A 17,334-nucleotide genomic window follows, 5' to 3' on the forward strand; every position below is an offset into this window, starting at 1 on the left:
AGTTCTTTTACAGTAAAATGGTGGCAGCTAATGTTATTGAAAATGTACTATGTGCCAGGTACATTAATATGTATTACGCTTAATTTGTATTACATTTATATGCTTAATATATATTCATTTGTTCTTAATGAGAACCCTATGAGATAAGTGCTATTATCATGAAGTCCATTTTGTAGGTGAGGAAGCTGAGGCCAAGAAAATTTAAGGGACATGACCAGATGATGCAGTGACTTGAGAAGCTGATTGAGATTCAAAGCCAGTCCATCTAGCTCCAGAATTCCTGCATTTCACCATTAGTCTACACTGCCCATCTCCTAGATATCAGATTGGCAGTGTTCCTCAGGTGCTTGCCAAGACATCACTTTGCAAGCTAAAGTTATCATTGATAGTACTTAAAACAAAATGAAAATTATATTTAAGAATGTCATTCTTGACAGAATGACCTACCAATATATTTTGTTTCCCTGTATCATTTGTAGGAGTTAACTGTGTTGATGAGAGTTGCTATGCCACTGATTCAGAACAATTAACTTTGATTAGTAGATCAATTTGCGACCTTGAAACAAAATTTTGACAGATAAAATTCTTCAAATAGTATATTTTCTGCATTCTTAATGAAATACAATATAGTGCATTATGTGATCAGTGGGTACAAAGAAATAAGATTGCTTGCGTGAAAACAACAGCTCATTTCTAAAATGTTTCATTTCACTTTATTCTCAAAGACTGAGTGCACAAAATAAATACAACACCTTTTTTTTAACCAAGAAAAAGATTGTATAAACAATTGTACCAGAAGTAAATTATATCTGATGTAATATATATACTAACCACCTTGGGGTTTTTGTATCAGACACAGCATGGTATAAAGTAAAGGGCACATATTTTCAAACAAAATAACAAATTTGCATTCTCAAACTATATTATAATTTACCAGTTACTTGATAAAAGAAAATTTACTTAAATTTCTATACCACTATTTTTCTTATCTATAAAATAGGAATACGCATATTTATCACATGAATTAATTATCAAGATTACATAAAGATAATATAAACAACTTAGTATTTATTAATAGTTCCATAAATTCCAAAGTGGATTTACATTTTTACAGAAACTCTTCTGTATAATATTGTTACTATTATCATTATAATAACTATTAGTATTTTATTAAGTAATCAACCTAGAATAATGACTTTTTGGTAAACATTCTAAACCTAATAATATCATTTGGTCATTTCAATAATGCTTTCTGGCATCTTTTTTCCTGTATACTTAGGTCATATGCCATACATTGTATGCATTTTTCTTTTTAAAGATTGGCACCTGAGCTGACATCTTTTGCCAAACTTCTTCTTCTTTTTTCTCCTTCTTCTTCTCCCCAAAGCCCCCCAGTACATAGTTGCATATTCTAGTTGTGAGTGCCTCTGGTTGTGCTATGTGGCACACCGCCTCAGCATGGCCTAATGAGCAGTGCCATGTCTGCACCCAGGATTCAAACCGGCAAAACCCTGGATCACCAAAGCGAAGCGTGCAAACTTAACCATTTGGCCACGGGGCCAGCCCCCATATACCTTATGCATTTTGACATGTATGTGTAATAAGGAAAGAAGGATATATTTCATTAATCCTGAAATTCATTACTATATGCATGGTACTGGATCAGGTGCCATTGGTACTAACAGACATATTACTGATTGTTCCTATCCACAAAAAGCTAATTACTGAGTCTGGCCGGGTGGCATAATGGTTAAGTGTGCACTCTGCTTCCTTGGCCCAAGGTTCATGGTTTTGGATTCCAGCCATGAACCCACATATCACCACTTATCAAGCCATGCTGCGGCAGCTTCCTGCATACAAAATAGAGGAAGATTGACACAGATGTTGGCTCGGGGACAATCTTTCTGAAGCAAAAAGAGGAAGAATGGCAATGGATGTTAGCTCAGGGCCAATCTTCCTCACCAAAAAAATAAAGAAAGAAAGAAAGCTTATTACTAAGTTGGGAAGAAAATTTTCACGAAGAATTAATGAACATGATAGTACACACTAAAATTTTATTTCCATGGAAAAATTGGAGAATACTGCTGCATATAATAATGTAATAATTAAATTTTATTTGTATTACATTTAATATAAGATAAAGGGTGGTGAAAATTTGAATTATCTAGAGAACGCCTATGGTAGATTTAACATAAGTGTCTTCTTTGGTAGGTTTTAAAGTGTCAAGAGACATAGCCATGTGACTGGAATCTTTCTGATGGCCCCACTGGCATTAAATTGATGCCGTGTTTCATCAAAGTGAATTCATTTGCCCACTGCACTTTGCTGAAAAGACTAGTGGTAGAGTTAGAATGACCGTGATGATAATAATTATTAGAACCAGAAAGAAATATATACATTTGGATATTACTGAATAAAGATAATAAGTATTTGATTTCCTTTAAATACTTTATCTTTGGAACCAAGTTGTGAGTGGATTGGAGGTTGGGTCAATCACTTGCCCATTTGCTTTCAAACCTATTTCTTTGTCTGTGTCCTCGCCCAATATTTTCACCTAATGTAGACACAGACAGGAGATTGAGGGAAAGAGAATGGGAGAAGCATGCCTATATCTCATTGTCTCCCTCTGTTTTGGGTTGATTAAGGCAGTATCTGCTTTCTCTTTCACGATTCTAGTAGCTGTTGGGTGAACCCTCTCCGTCTTTCAAGCTCTTGCACGGTGCTCCTAGCACTTAGTTTCTAGTAGCAATATTCTTTCTTTGTCTTTCTAGCTCTAGAGCTGAGAATACTTTGTATACTTACTTGTCTTTGGGTTGCCCAACCTTCCTCAGTGTTCAGCTTTTCAGTACATCTGTATCTAGTTGCCCATATTGAATTATTCTATGCTATTCCCTGGACCCTCTGTTCCTGGATGTACCTTGAGCATTGGAGCTGTTCAGAGGGATGTTTTTCTGATGGAGTCATTGGTGTAGAGTGACTACACTTTCACATCCAGTGTGCCTCCCAGGCAATGGGTGGGCTACGAAATCTGTTACTCCATTGCTCAGCAGAGTTTCTTGACCTTACTGCACAACAGAGACAGTGCAATAGGCCTCTTTCCATGCTCCATATGTGCCCCTCTTTCAGCTGCAGATTTGGGAAATTAGGATGAAATTGCCTGATAGAATAGGTCATTCTTCAGTTTAGTGAAATGATTAGCTGAAAGCTCTCAGGTAGAACCTCTAAACAAGCTCTCAATTTCTGTTGTAACTTCAAAGACATAACTAGAAACTGAAAATGCAAGGGGGGAAAATGGCAGATTAGGAGTCAATCTGAAATTATTAGAGTTTTATTTTCACCATTAACCAGCTGTATAACCAAAGGTTATGGGGAGAGGGAGAAAGATTGCAGGGAAAGGGGACTCAATTGAAAAGATACATAAAACTATTCATGAATATGACACAGAGACACAAACAAAAAAATATGATGATTCGTGCTTTATTAGGCTGGTGAATTATATGAAATTTTCCTCTTCATTTCCTCAATTATTTTTAATATTATTTTGTGACTTTTTTGAAGAATTTTAATTTATTTTAAAGGATTCTATTCTTTCCCTATGTTAGCTAGCTAAAGGAAAGCTTTGTGAGGGGAGGAGGAAGGAAATACAGAGAAAGAGAGGCTTTCAGAGCCACGGTTTTCCAGAAAAGACAGGACTCGATGAGTTTTGTGTTCTTATGAGATAAGAAGCGAAGAGGCTGTAACTAATGGGGGTGGAAAAAGGGCAGCATGAGGCCCAGGGGTGGTGGGCTCAAGCCAAGACAACTTTGCTCTTGGCCTCCTTCAAATGCCTAGTCAATCCCTGGCATGTTAGAAATTATCAGAAACAAAATTAGTTATTATTTCTATCGGTAAAATACACCTTGGTATATTTGTAATGGACTCATAGAGTATCCTAGTGAAAAATGAAATGCTCATAAAGTCTGTATAGATGGCTATATTATTGCATTCTGGGTTGAGAACAGAAAGTTTTGAAACCAGGAGTAAAGAGTTACTCTGTAAAGAAGCAAGAATTGTAGAATGTGAAGTAGATTTAATAGGGCTTTACTTTTGTGGTCCTGCTGAGTTACTATTATCTAAAACACACAAAAGCTGTTTCACCTTGTTCATGGTTTCTTCTAATGGCTTTTCCCAGATAAAAGTATTTTCAGTGTGTGATTATTGAGGTCAGAGCATTGTTTCAGTGTAATTGTTTTTTGTTGCCTTTTATTCCTTTCAGGAAATGGCATAAGAAGATTACAGTTCACTAGAACACTTGATGCTTTTTTTTTTTCCACTAAATAAATCAGACACAGGTAAATGGTCAGATTGACAACATCTTTGAGTGTTCCAACAAATGGGCTTTATTTAAATTGTACCATTGTTGATAATACCTGGCTCTAAAACATCGTCTGTGATTTAAAGGACATTGACACTGCCATTGCAAGAGGAGTAACAGTTGTGATGTTGGTGCTTTTGCAGTTTGGTAGTGAATTGGCTAGTTTTCTTCTTATGTACAAAAGCCTCTCAAACACTCCAGTTTTCTCTGAGTGCCAACGAGGTATTAACACTGTGATTGATACAGCTGCACATTGAAATGACCTGGAGAACTTTCCCAAAACACTGATGCCCAGTCCTCACTTCCAGGAAATTCTGACTTCATGTTTAAGTGTGGAGATGAGGCAAGAGTATGTTTTAATGTGCAACTTGGTTGGGAAATATCCTGTGAGGAGACAAAAAGGAAAAACAAAAAGTAAGGCAAGATTTCTCTCCTATAAGGAGTTTATAACCTTGATAATTAGACAATCATCAAGGTCTTATGTCCTATAGGAAAGTGGAATTGAGGAGCCACGTGAGGACAGAGTGGTGATCAGGCAGATAGAGTATTCTAGATAAGTCGTTAGCATTGAATCACAGAATCACTGACATCTCTAAAACATGCCAGTTTTCTTGTAATTCTATTTTGTTTGTGTAGTACAAATAGCCAACTGTGTTAATTTCTCCCGAATATATATATTTTAGTATATAATGTAACTAATTTTCCATCAAAACTTTCAGGCCACTGACCTTGGCATTTTCTGACAAGCTGTTAACTTGCACATGGTTTCATTGTTCAGTGTAAACCTCTGGCCTCCCATTTCCCACCCTGGTCCTATGAGCAGTCATCCTTCTCCCCAAACCCCCCTAACTCCACTCCTTCTCCCTAGATAACCTAACCGCATACTTTCTGACATAAGTGTGGCCATCCCAACTCCTTCTTCAACAATTGACCAATATCTCTACCTATAACCTTTTCTCTTCCCTTCTGACTCAGTGAGTGGAAGTTGTCTTCCTCCTACAATCTTCACATTTGCTCATGCCAGCCTCCTCATGTATGGAAGTAATTCCTTCACATAATTGATTCTGTCTATCCTTCAAAGACTTGTTGAAGCTTCAACTCAGGAGAGGAGGCTTCCAATCATTTAGTTTGGGAGGGAAAGAACAGGAGGGAATTAAAGTCCCTTATAGCACCTATTCCCCAGATATAATGTGCAATTATTGGTTAAACTGTTGTCTTGCACACAATGTGCTATACCCCTTAAAAGAAGCCACCATGCCTTATTGAACTTTCACTAACCAGTACCTAGCACGGAATAGAGTCTACAGAAACATTTCCATCCAGAGAGCAAAAAATAGAACATGATTTATTTTGAAATAGCTTATGGTACATATAATACATTGTTTATTGATGAGCCAGAAATATTAAGGAGAACCTGGAGGCCTGTAAAAATCTCCACATTACCCAGAATTATTATAGGCATTTAAAGGTAATAGCATAATGAGATATTAAGGAGACTTACTTGTGAAACTTTGTATGAATTTATAACAAATGGCCAAATGCTGTGAGCTCAACTCTGCAGTGGACAATAAGTCACAGCCAGCTTGAGAGACAGCATCAATTATAACCTCACCCTGACAACTTGCCACAAGGAGAGCAGAAGGTAACATCGAAGTGTGTCCCAAAAGTTTTCTGGTGAGAAAATAAAATGATATCAGAAAAAACACAATTTTTTAAGTTTCTTCAATCTGAATTTCAATCGGTTGCAAACAAAGGGCAAAATGGCAAGTTGTGTTTTGCATGGAATGTTTCAGGCTCTGAAGGGGTGTCACGGGAAGTTGTCCATGGATAACCTTGCGGCCTCTGTGGGATGATTCGAGTGGTGGTGCTCCGTCAACTGGAGTTATTGTCAGAGACTTTTCTATAGTTTGGTAATTTTTGGTCCCAATTTAAATTAGCTGTATTTCGTTTGAAATGTGACCCACGCTGCCTTAATTAAGGCCATTTTTATTGATCTGTCAACAAAATCATTTGGGGGATGTTGGAGAATAGAGAACAATTGGACTGTAATGTTCAGGCAGAAGGATGCTGCAATCATTATGTAGCATTGAAAAAAGAAACAAAATCTCTAGAAACATCATTATTAATGGTGTCTGAAGTTTATACATAATGTGTTCATTCAGCCTTCATAACAGAATGGGTACATTTTCCTTATAATAGCCATGATGGTTTTTTATAATGCAAATAATGCTGAAAAAAACCCCATGGGTTTCCATTGGAATCAGAATAACATCCAAATGGCCATGGTGCACAAAACGTAAAGGATCTAGACCCCGCTACTTCCCTGACCTCATCTCACTCCACAGTCTCTCTTCCTCTTTATGGTTTAGCCTCCTTTGCTTTCCTGGTCCTTTGCTCACATCACAACACTCTCTTCTGAGAGCCTTAACCTATGTTGTTTCTTTTGCCTGGAATGGTGTCTCCCAGATCTTTTCAGTGCTAGTAACTTCTTGCTGTTCATCTCTGAAGAAAAGAGTCATGACTATCTAGTCTAAAATAGCCCCATTCGTTACCTCCCAGTCTTCTGAATCTCCTTATCCGATGTTATTTTCTTTCTTGGCACCTTTCAATATCTGATATGATCTCATTTCTTGGTTTCTTGTTTCTTTGTTTTCTCTTGTCCTCTCTTGAATATAATCTCTATGAAAACAAAGGACCATATTTATCATGTTCACTATTGCATCCTCCGAATCTAGGATAAGAGCTACTCAGATAGTTACCCCATGAATGAATAATTGAGTACTGTAATGTACTGTATTTAAATGTTGCCTTATTCCAAACTGGAAAATGTTCATAGCCTTCCAATGAATAACTAATCACCCTTTTGATTTCTAAACATGAGGAATCATAAATCTCTCGAATTAGTTCTGGAGTTACATAATACCAACAGCCTTATACTTCTGTTTAATAATGATTTCACATTAGACTTACATTGGAAATAATCACACTAGTTCTGGATGCTACTGGCTTTATATCCGATGGTTATACTTATTTCTTTCTTACCCAAGTCGGGGGGTGAGTGCGTAGGTAGGTTATGACAATTGATGGGTTAATTTCTTCACTTATTTAGCAAGTATTTATTGAGCACCTCTTATCTGCTTAGTGCTGTGCTTGGGGTAAGGCATAAATTGGAATGGCCCCAACTTGCATGGAGTTTACAGTTTACTGAGAGACCGACCAGACAATGAGATGGCTCCTTAGAATGAATCACAAAAAGTGCTATGATAAGGGAATGACAGAATGCCAAGGGCACACAAAGCTGAAGTACTTGGTTCAGCTTAGCCTGTCAAGGAAGGTTTCCCGAGGAAGTGGCATCAAACCTGAGCCTAGAAAGGTAAATAGGAGTTAGTCAGAGTTAACCATGTAACCACCCAGCCTGATCCATCAACTAGAATAATTGCTGGAATCCAATTCTGAAAATGCTTCATTCTATTTCTGGCAGTGTTAAATTCAGTTTTCTTCCGAATGTACTCTACCTGGTTGCTATTATCAATGTCATCATCATCATCATCATCAACATTTATTCAGTGAAAAATTACTTATAAACTCTGTATGTATTTTATTCAAGTATTCTTCATAGTAACCCTGGCAGTAGGTACTAAAATTATATTTATTTTATATATGAGGGAGTGAAACTCCCAGCATTTTACCCCAGCTCATCCTGCTAGTCAGTACCACGTGATTCTATTTTCTGCTGCTCTCGGTGATATCTTCATTGAACTCAGTTTGCTAGGGAGATGCTCTCCTTGGTTGGTAACATCGGTCGCATGTCAATGTAGACAAAAGGTGTGCTTTAATGCCCTGGTTTCCATATCTGACACTGACCTTGTGACTTTCAGGTCATTTCAGATAATGGCACTGGACACTTACCATGTAGCTTCAATTCAGATGTAGAGTTGCTATAGTGACTTACTTTATGACCTAGCAAGAGGGAAAGTGTCCTCTGCCTCAGGTTGCTAGGTTTAGGATTATTGCTACCTTGAATTGTAAACTTCTTTAAGATATCTTAGTGGAACAGAATGTTCTTCAACTTAACCTTATAATAGAACATTTTGAGTATAAAGTTGCTAGACAGAGGGGAGTTACCATGCACTGGCTGTACCAAAGTAAGCATCTCCTGTGAAGACTAGCCAATGCCTCTGAATGAAACTTCTGTGCTTGACTCTCTCTTCTAAGAAATGCATTTTGTAGGCCTATAGCTGCCACTGATAGTGATTCCTCTGATGGATCTGGACAAAGTCCATTGAAAACCTCCTGGGAAGGATTTACCATTCTAGATGCCGTTAAGAGCATCTGTGATTCACGGGGAGAGGTCAAAATATTAACATTAACAAGAGCTTGGAAGAAGTTAATTCCAACCTTCATAGGTGACTTTGAGGGACTCAAGACTTCAGTGGAGGAAGTAACTGCAAAGGTGGTAGAAATAGCAAGAGAACTAGAATTAGAAGTGGAACCTGAAGGTGTGCTGCGATCTCAGGGTAAAACTTAGCAGATCAGGAGCTGCTTCTTACGGATGAGCAAAGAAAGCGGTTTCTTGAGATGGAATCTACACCTGGTGAAGATTGTTCAAATGACAACAAAGCATTCAGAATGCTACAAACTTAGTTGATAAAGCAGCAGCAGGTTTTGAGGGGGCTGACTCCAATTTTGAAAGAAATTCTACTATGGGTAATGCTATCAAACAGCGTTGAAGCTACAGAGATATCATTCATGAAAGGAAGGGTCAATCAATGCGTGAAGTCATTGTTGGCTTATTTCAAGAAATTGCCACAACCACCCCAACCTTCAGCAACTACCCGATCAGTCAGCAGCCATCAACATCAAGGCAAGACCCTCCACCAGCAAGATTACAACTCACTGAAGGGTCAGATGATGGTTAGCATTTTTTAGCAATAAGGTATTTTTTTTTTTTTTTTTTTTTAAAGATTTTATTTTTTCCTTTTTCTCCCCAAAGCCCCCCGGTACATAGTTGTGTATTCTTCGTTGTGGGTCCTTCTAGTTGTGGCATGTGGGACGCTGCCTCAGCGTGGTCTGACGAGCAGTGCCATGTCCGCGCCCAGGATTCGAACCAACGAAACACTGGGCCGCCTGCAGCGGAGCGCGCGAACTTAACCACTCGGCCACGGGGCCAGCCCCTAGCAATAAGGTATTTTTTAATTAAGATGTGTGCATTGTCTTTTTCAGACACAATGCTATTTCATACTTAATAGACTACAGTATAGTGTAAACATAACTTCTATATGCATTGGGAAACCAGAAACTTTGTGTGACTCACCTTATTGCAACATTCACTTTGTTGGAATGTCCTGGAACTGAACCCACACTCTCTCTGAGGGATGCCTGTATTTATACTACTGCTATTAATAATAATTGGTAGAAATATCATTTATAAGGAGTTGTCAGATGGGGATGTTAGTGCCCAGATCTCCAGATTGACATGTCTGGGTTTTTTTTCCATTTTAGCTAATTTGATTAAGTTTTTCACTTAACTTTCCGTGTAAAGAAAATGTAATCATCAGCAGAAGTGATGATTTTAAAGCATACCCAGGGGAAAATGAAACATCGAGGATTCCCAGAGAGATTTGATAAGTTTACACAAGTCACTCTTTCCACTATCTGGGACCACTTCTATTTCTAGCACCCTTTTACTGTTACTGACAACATTCCCAGTTGAACTGAGTAATTTACCCTCTCACCTGACAGCAGCTGTCATTATAAAAATTGCCAAGCCAATTCAGAGAGCATCTGCACAATGGGGGGACTTAAACTTTTAACAACCTTCAAGAAAGCCTAGACTCATCACCACCTCTTGTCAGCTTGTACATGAGCTCATCTTTTAGTTGCAAAAAGTTGGCAGATTAGAAGATTACATATGACAGATCTGAAATAGCATCCATGACATCCCTCCCTAGTAGTAACTCTGAAAAGAAGCATAATGAAAAATCATATTTAGAAATTTGATAAGTACTTTACAAATTGAAGGAGGTTAGGTTCATGGTTAACTATTTATAATCTACTCCGTTTATCTGTAATAAAGACCTAGCGATCTGTGATTTTAAACCTCACCATTTGTCACAGGTTTTGAAAAATTTTTGTCCACCAAACTATTATTTTTAAGTGATAATTATTTCATTTTTCAAAAATTCAATCCTAAACACAAATATAATTTTCAATGTCCAGAGATCAGCATTATATAAACCAAAGTAAGCACATGGGCTTAAAGTAATTTTAGGCAAAAATAAGGAAATGTAACAATTTGTTTTTCTTGAACCCTCCTATGACAGATGACTCCCATTCTGGTTTCTGTAATTCTAAAATACTCTTTGCGTGCCCCTCTTACTACCTGTGTAGTTAACCTCTAAGAATCCAGGCTATCAACCACTGCATTATTTGAACTTCTCTCTTTCTTTGTCTTTACTATTTGTTCATACTTTGAAGTATGTTGTTCAGACTTTGAACTGCCTCTTCTCTTTTCTTCTTTTATAACCCATTGAGTCTAAGCCATGGAAGTATAAACGATAACCTTCCTCAAATAATTTTTACTAAAAGCCCAAGGTGGTACAGTGTATTTACACTGTGATGTGCTTACTTACACTTGCCTCAGCTGACTTAGGAGGGCTTTTTGCCCCAAGTTTTCTGTTATAAGCCTACAGATGATTTCGGCTACTGGGTGGGAATAGGCAGGCAGTTGTGGCAAGTAGGCTTTAAAATCCCAAACTCATATTTTATAAGTAGTGAGTCATAAATAACTTAGAATTCTATCCAGCTCTCCTTTACCAGTTTAATGAGGTAAAGGAGAGCAGTCATCATATTAAATTATGTCAGTTTTTCTGGGAACAGGTGACAGAACAAATCATTTCAAACCCCCTCATTGTACATTCTAAGAATCCGCTGAGGATGATAACTGCTGACCTTTGTAGCAATGAGTTGTAGCTTGGGGAAAAAAAATATGAGTGAAGATTATATCTTACTGAACATTTTTACCTTAGCTAAAGTGATTCTTACCAACCCCCACCCCTATAAAATAGTCTTCTGACAACAGGGATATATCCCTTAAAGAGAGTTTCCTAGTACGGATAGTCACGTTGCTCATAAACATTTTAGAAAGTTAATTGCTTTGTCCAGAACTGAATTCAGAGGGTTTGTATTTGAAATAAATAAATATATATATACACATATTACAACAATTATATATTTACATATATACATATATAGAGAGATGTATATGTACACATAGATTGAATAATTTTTGTCAGCATATATATATCTATATATAGGTATATATGAAATTAAACTTTTGATCAGAAAGTTACATTATTAAGAGAGCTAAAATGTTATTGTTTCTTTAAAGTTCCTGGGACATTTAAAAGAAACTCAGTATTTTTTATTTCATGTTCCCTTAACGTCAAAATCAGTATTTCCTAAAGGATGTTTCAGAGGCCATCAATTACATGAGATGCTTCATCAGAGAAATAGGGCTTCCATAGGGGAGTGAGTTGGGAAAGGCTGTTTCTTCTAAGAAGTATATGATTCTATCATCATAGAGGAGGTTCTAAGAAATTTGCTTAACGTTGCTTAATCTAGCATCCCCTGCGCCTTTGATTATGAAATTAAACACTTCTTGGAGACACTGAAGTGCTGAAAAAAAGAAGTTTTGAACTTTTCAGAGAAATTTGTGCTGTATTTACGAAGGGTTGCTTCAAATGCTTTTTTTTTAAAGATTGGAACCTGCACTAACATCTGTTGCCAATCTTTTTTTCTTCTTCGTCTTCTTCTTCCCAAAGCCCCCCAGTAGGTAGTTGTATATTCTAGTAGTGAGTGCCTCCGTTGTGCTATGTGGGACGCTGCCTCAACATGACCTGATGAGCGGCGCCATATCCGCTCCCAGGACCTGAACCTGCGAAACCCTAGGTTGCTGAAGCAGAGCACGCGAACTTTAACCACTTAGCCACCAGGCTGTCCCCTTCAAATGCTTTTGATTCCTGACTTTCTCTTGGTTATGACATGTGACGCTTCCGCTTATCTTGGGTGTGGTATTCCTGAAACTAATTTATGTTTGCTGTTAATTAATTATAATGAGTAAACCTCCCTTATTGAACAACTATAATTGTTCCTTGTCTTTAAAGTATAACAACATGACAACATAGGATGTTACAAATGGTATTTCTGTCACTTCTGTCAGTTACATTTGAGCAGAAATTGTGGAGATTCTTCTATGCAAAGGTTTGCAATTTAAACCTTTTCTCTAACCTTACTCACAGACTCAGGAAAAGCAAAGTGGGATCTGGGGATCATTTAGTCTCAATCTTTTATTTTTTTCCTTTTTTACAGAAGGGAGAAACAAAACAAAATGGAGAAAACAACTACTCCAAACTTAGAAACTTTAGTGAAGGTGGAATCTACCATTAAGGAGGCATTCTAGCTTGACAAAGGAGACCATGGGCCTCGGAACGAGACTGAGGTCAAATCTTGTCTCTATCACTTTTTAGCCATTTGATCTTGGGCCAGTGGCTCACCTTTGGTGTTTTTAATTCCCTCATATGTACAATGAGCATAATAAGAGTACCTGCCTCAAAGAATGGTTGTTTGGGGCCAGTGAGCTAAAATATGTAAAACGCTATTATCTGCTACATACAAGTGCTGGGTAAGTATTTGCTGTTAATATTTTTAAGATTCAAGTCTCTGATTTCTAGCTAAGTATCTTCAGAAGACTATTTAATGTCCCTATAGGGAATATTTAATAATATTCAATGATTTACCATCCAATAAGTACAATCAAAAGGACCTCAGGAGGTTTGTGATAAAGGGTCCAAAGTGTCAAAGCAGAGGTACAGACACCAAAGACACAGAGGATTTCAGAAGTTGGAAAGGACAGTCACTGTGTGGTAGGCTCCCAAGATACAAGGGCTAACAGGGCAGATGGGGTCCCTGACTATGTAGCACTCACAGTCTGAAGCAAGTGGTTATCACAAGTAAGAAGGAAAAAAAAGTGTCTGGAGGAAACGTGATGAGCGCTAAGAAGATAGTAGGCAGAATGCTTAGAGAGAGACCACCTGGGTCTATGCTCGCCTGAGTAACCAAAGGGAGCTAGTGGAGAAGACTCTACAGAGGAGGTGCATTTGTGCCGTAGTGTAAGAATGAAGATCATCCAGTAGCTTGGGAAATGCCAATGGTTGAAAGCAAATAACTAAATTCACTGATTTTTATAGCTATTCGAGTCTTTTAAAAAAATCTGGTTTACAAGTTCTGTATCAGATATTTCCAGGTTTTTTTAATGCTCTCTGAACTTTCACCCCTGCTTGCTTCCAAATAATAGATTTTCAATTTAGTTTGCTTGAATTACAACTTCTTTTAATTTTAATCATCTTTTAATAATAACTAAAGAGTTAGAATCACTCAACCAGCTTGACCATGTTGCATCTGAAACTAATGGAGGCAAATATTTATGATTTCTGAGCCAATGGCATTGGCTAATGTGAGCTTTTGAGCTGCTTTGCTGATACTCGGGTTTTCTCCTTCTGACGACAACCCAACACTAGGAAAGCTGAACCTTCTGGGCTCTGTGTGGTGAGATGGGGAGAAATTCTGGCCAGTGAGTGGCATAGGGAATGGCATGTGTCACTACCGGGCCAGAGCTTCAGATTGTACAAGGCCCTCCAGGGGCCCCTTCCTGCTGAGGCAGTGAACAGGAGGTTGTCAAGATGAGGTCTCAGTTGCCCTTGGTCCTAGTGAAGGTGAAATGAGCAAAGCAACCCTCAATGCAGAAGTTACATGGGGAATAAATAAAAGTTTGTTGTGGAAACTGTGGAGCTTTTAAGAGTGTTACTGTCCTGCAACATGATCTAGCGTAACCTAACTGAAACTCGTATCTATCAACATAAAATCATGTTTATGTGTGTCTGTGTATTCCTTTTCCTCTTAAGAGTAAATAAGAAAACTTAAATGAAAATAGAATTTAACACAGTATTTCCCCTGGTTGATAATAATGCATGCAAAGAAAAAGAACTAGAACTTTCTCTATGTCTTTGGAAGACATCAAGTTTTCAATAAAGGAAAGAAAAATAATTAACCTAATATCATTTCCTATCATAATGATATATTAGATAAATAGATGGGAAGAATGAGCACGGCATAAGAGATGCTCCCTGTTCAGATGAAGTAACTGAAATTCAGCTAAAATGAGTCAATTTCCCAAGGTCTCTTAGAAATATAGTTGAAAAATCATAAATTATACCTCACTGAGGCCCAGTTCCAGTGTGCTGCTTCCCAACTCATTTGCATTTTCAGTGTGTGATTTATTGCATAAAGATTAACGGGACAGTATCTTAGAGGTATAATAGATTGACCTCAATTATTTCAAATAATAGCATTATATTAAAGTTACATTAATGTATTTGAATAAGAAGTTGTAAGAGGGTTTTTTTTAAGTCTAATAATCTCTAAAATCAGCAATCTGAAATAATAGTAACTGCTGCTCTTCCTCATTTCATATAACACAGATGTATGGGAAACTAATGACAATTTTGCTATTCTATTTTACTTTGTGTAGGTTATAAAGAATAAACAATGTGTCAGGTTCACTTTCCTATTTTCTTACATGACCTCAATATTCTCAAAAGTAATTTCCTTGGAACACATTTATTTTAGAATGTCTTAATTCATTGCCATTACTTAATGGGAAAACTATCGAGAGATTTCCACTAAGATCAGAAACAATGCAGTGATGGCCACTATTTCCACTCCTATTCAACATTGTGCTAGAGGTACAAATTTAGGAGGTCTTAATTTTAAAAGGTTGCCTATTGATACGAGGAAGGAAAAAAAATGCTTAAATTTACCAATAGATTTAGTAATTGGGACTGATGAAGCCAAAGGTTAGAGACCAAGAAACTTATAGAATGAAAAAGAATAAATCTGGTATTCACCCAACACTGGAATAAAGCAATCTGTGGTGCTACAGTCATTTCTCCAATTATTCTAAAATTTCAGCCTTCATCTTTTTAAAATGGTTTATTTCTCCTATTTTTATTGTTCTTATATTAAGTATTCGTATATATTTTCTTGCTTTTAAATTCACTTTCATAAATCTTAGGTTCAACTTAAAGTTGTTAAATAGCAATTTGTCTTTTATCTCCTCCCCTGTCCTATTTTGATGTTGTGTGTGTGTCTGGAGTTCTCATGTTGCCCTTTCACTATTTAAGGTCTCTGCTTAGCTCTGGCCAATGTTATCCTCTTCCTAAAAATATAATTTCCTTTTCACTGCCACTAACATTTTGGAAATAGCAAGCTAAACAAATACACCATTATTTCTAGTATATTAATAAATGTTAAACATTTTCATCCATGAAAGTGATATATTTGGGTTTTAATATGAGTGCTCAAGAGCCATAATGAGAAATTGTGATTTCTGCCTGTCCTGGAAGGTTAATGACTTTTCTACACATAGGGAAGTTTCTTACAAGATTCAATATTTAGGCTCCATTTAAGATAACACCCCTTCTATGAATTCATTTCCTATCCATACAGTGGCCATATATTCTTGTTTGAATCTGAAGACTCACCATAATTAACAGCACCCACTATTCTCTCTTGAGATTTCATATCCCGTTTGGATAGAAAATTGTATGCTCACCTACCAACTCTAGAAATCAGAAAATTAGAATTGAAATTATCTTTATTTTTTGTTATTGTAGTATTTTATTAATGCTTATATTCTGGAATTTATTAAATTTGGAATTTAGAATGTCATAGTTTCATTATACGTATATATGTATAATATAAGCAATGTATTATGTATATTATATATGTAATTTTCATCATAAGTTAAAGACAAAAAATGTGACATTGTCTATATTTACAACTTTACTTACATACAGTGCATTGAAATGCAGCTAGCAGATTCTTGATAAATTTTGAATAAATGAATGATCTTAGTTTTAGATATTGTTCTTTATAGTAGGTGTTCAGTTTTCCTATTTGTTGTTGTTAAAGCTTATTAAATAGATGTATAATGGTCTTGGTTATTTAATCTATAAATGCCTAGGTTTTTAAATTCTTTATAATTCATCTCTCCAGGATTAACCTCTTTTATATTTCTATGGAATAGTGCCAAAGTAAATATTTATAAATATTAATAATTCACTATGTATTTTCAAGCTGTAAGTCAATCCTAATCTATTTTCGGAGGCACGTCATTGTAGCAAAAACAAGTAGGATAAAAAATTAATTCCTCCTACCCAATAAACTTCTTAGAATATAGTACATGCTTATTTTAAATAATTTGTAAAAATTCAGATAAATACATAGCAAATTTATGAAAACAAATTGGAATATTATTGAATTTAATTAATTATATATCAAGGGGTCTTTTGCATCATGGATTGTCAAACATTTTGATAGCTCCAGCCTATTGTAAGTAAAGAAAATACCGTGAATTTTAAATATTTTGATTTTTTAACTATGCTATAATGGATATCCTTAAAAAACAGTCTTATTTTTTCCTTTACTTAATTTGAATGCCACTTGTGCTCTGATGAGTGAGTCTGTTTTGCTGTAAATGGAAGAAAGCCCAAACGTGTTGAATTGTCTGTAGTCAACTTGGTATCATAACACCCTCCATCTACACTCTCTTCTGTGGATGCCAAAGAGTAGCATCGGGTACATGTTACTCAGGTCCCCTTCCCCATAGGTTAAGGCTCAGATTCTTCTAATGAGAGGCCACTGTGCAAGGTTTGGAAAGCTGAAGAGAAGGACAGGCCTTGGTTCTCTGGGTGCATTGTAGCCAGATGAATGGGTAGTCAGGAGGTTTACAGTAATTTACCAGTAAGCTCTTGAGAACATCCTGATTTGTTGATGTTATCTGGGTACTTGGTAGAACCTTCTACAGATTCTTGAGAATTATGGCAGTTCCCATGTGTGGAATGCTGAGAACCTCACACTTT

The 17,334-nt window shown here is 36.7% G+C and overlaps 1 protein-coding gene and 1 long non-coding RNA gene across 4 annotated transcripts in view; one reads left to right on the forward strand and one right to left on the reverse strand.

Moving 5' to 3' along the window:
* Positions 1-17,334, forward strand: part of LRRTM4 (leucine rich repeat transmembrane neuronal 4) — a 751,667-nt gene that overhangs the window by 336,003 nt on the left and 398,330 nt on the right. The gene's annotated exons all lie outside the window — the stretch shown is intronic.
* On the reverse strand, positions 4,340-8,253 carry LOC139075720 (uncharacterized). The gene is made up of 4 exons (XR_011526425.1): positions 8,044-8,253; positions 6,907-7,033; positions 5,856-6,025; positions 4,340-4,738 (listed from the first exon to the last, which is right to left on the reverse strand). It is a non-coding gene; the product is annotated as an uncharacterized lncRNA (long non-coding RNA).

This window comes from Equus przewalskii, chromosome 14 (assembly GCF_037783145.1).
Source record: "Equus przewalskii isolate Varuska chromosome 14, EquPr2, whole genome shotgun sequence".
In the NCBI taxonomy this organism is placed as follows: Eukaryota; Metazoa; Chordata; class Mammalia; order Perissodactyla; family Equidae; genus Equus; species Equus przewalskii.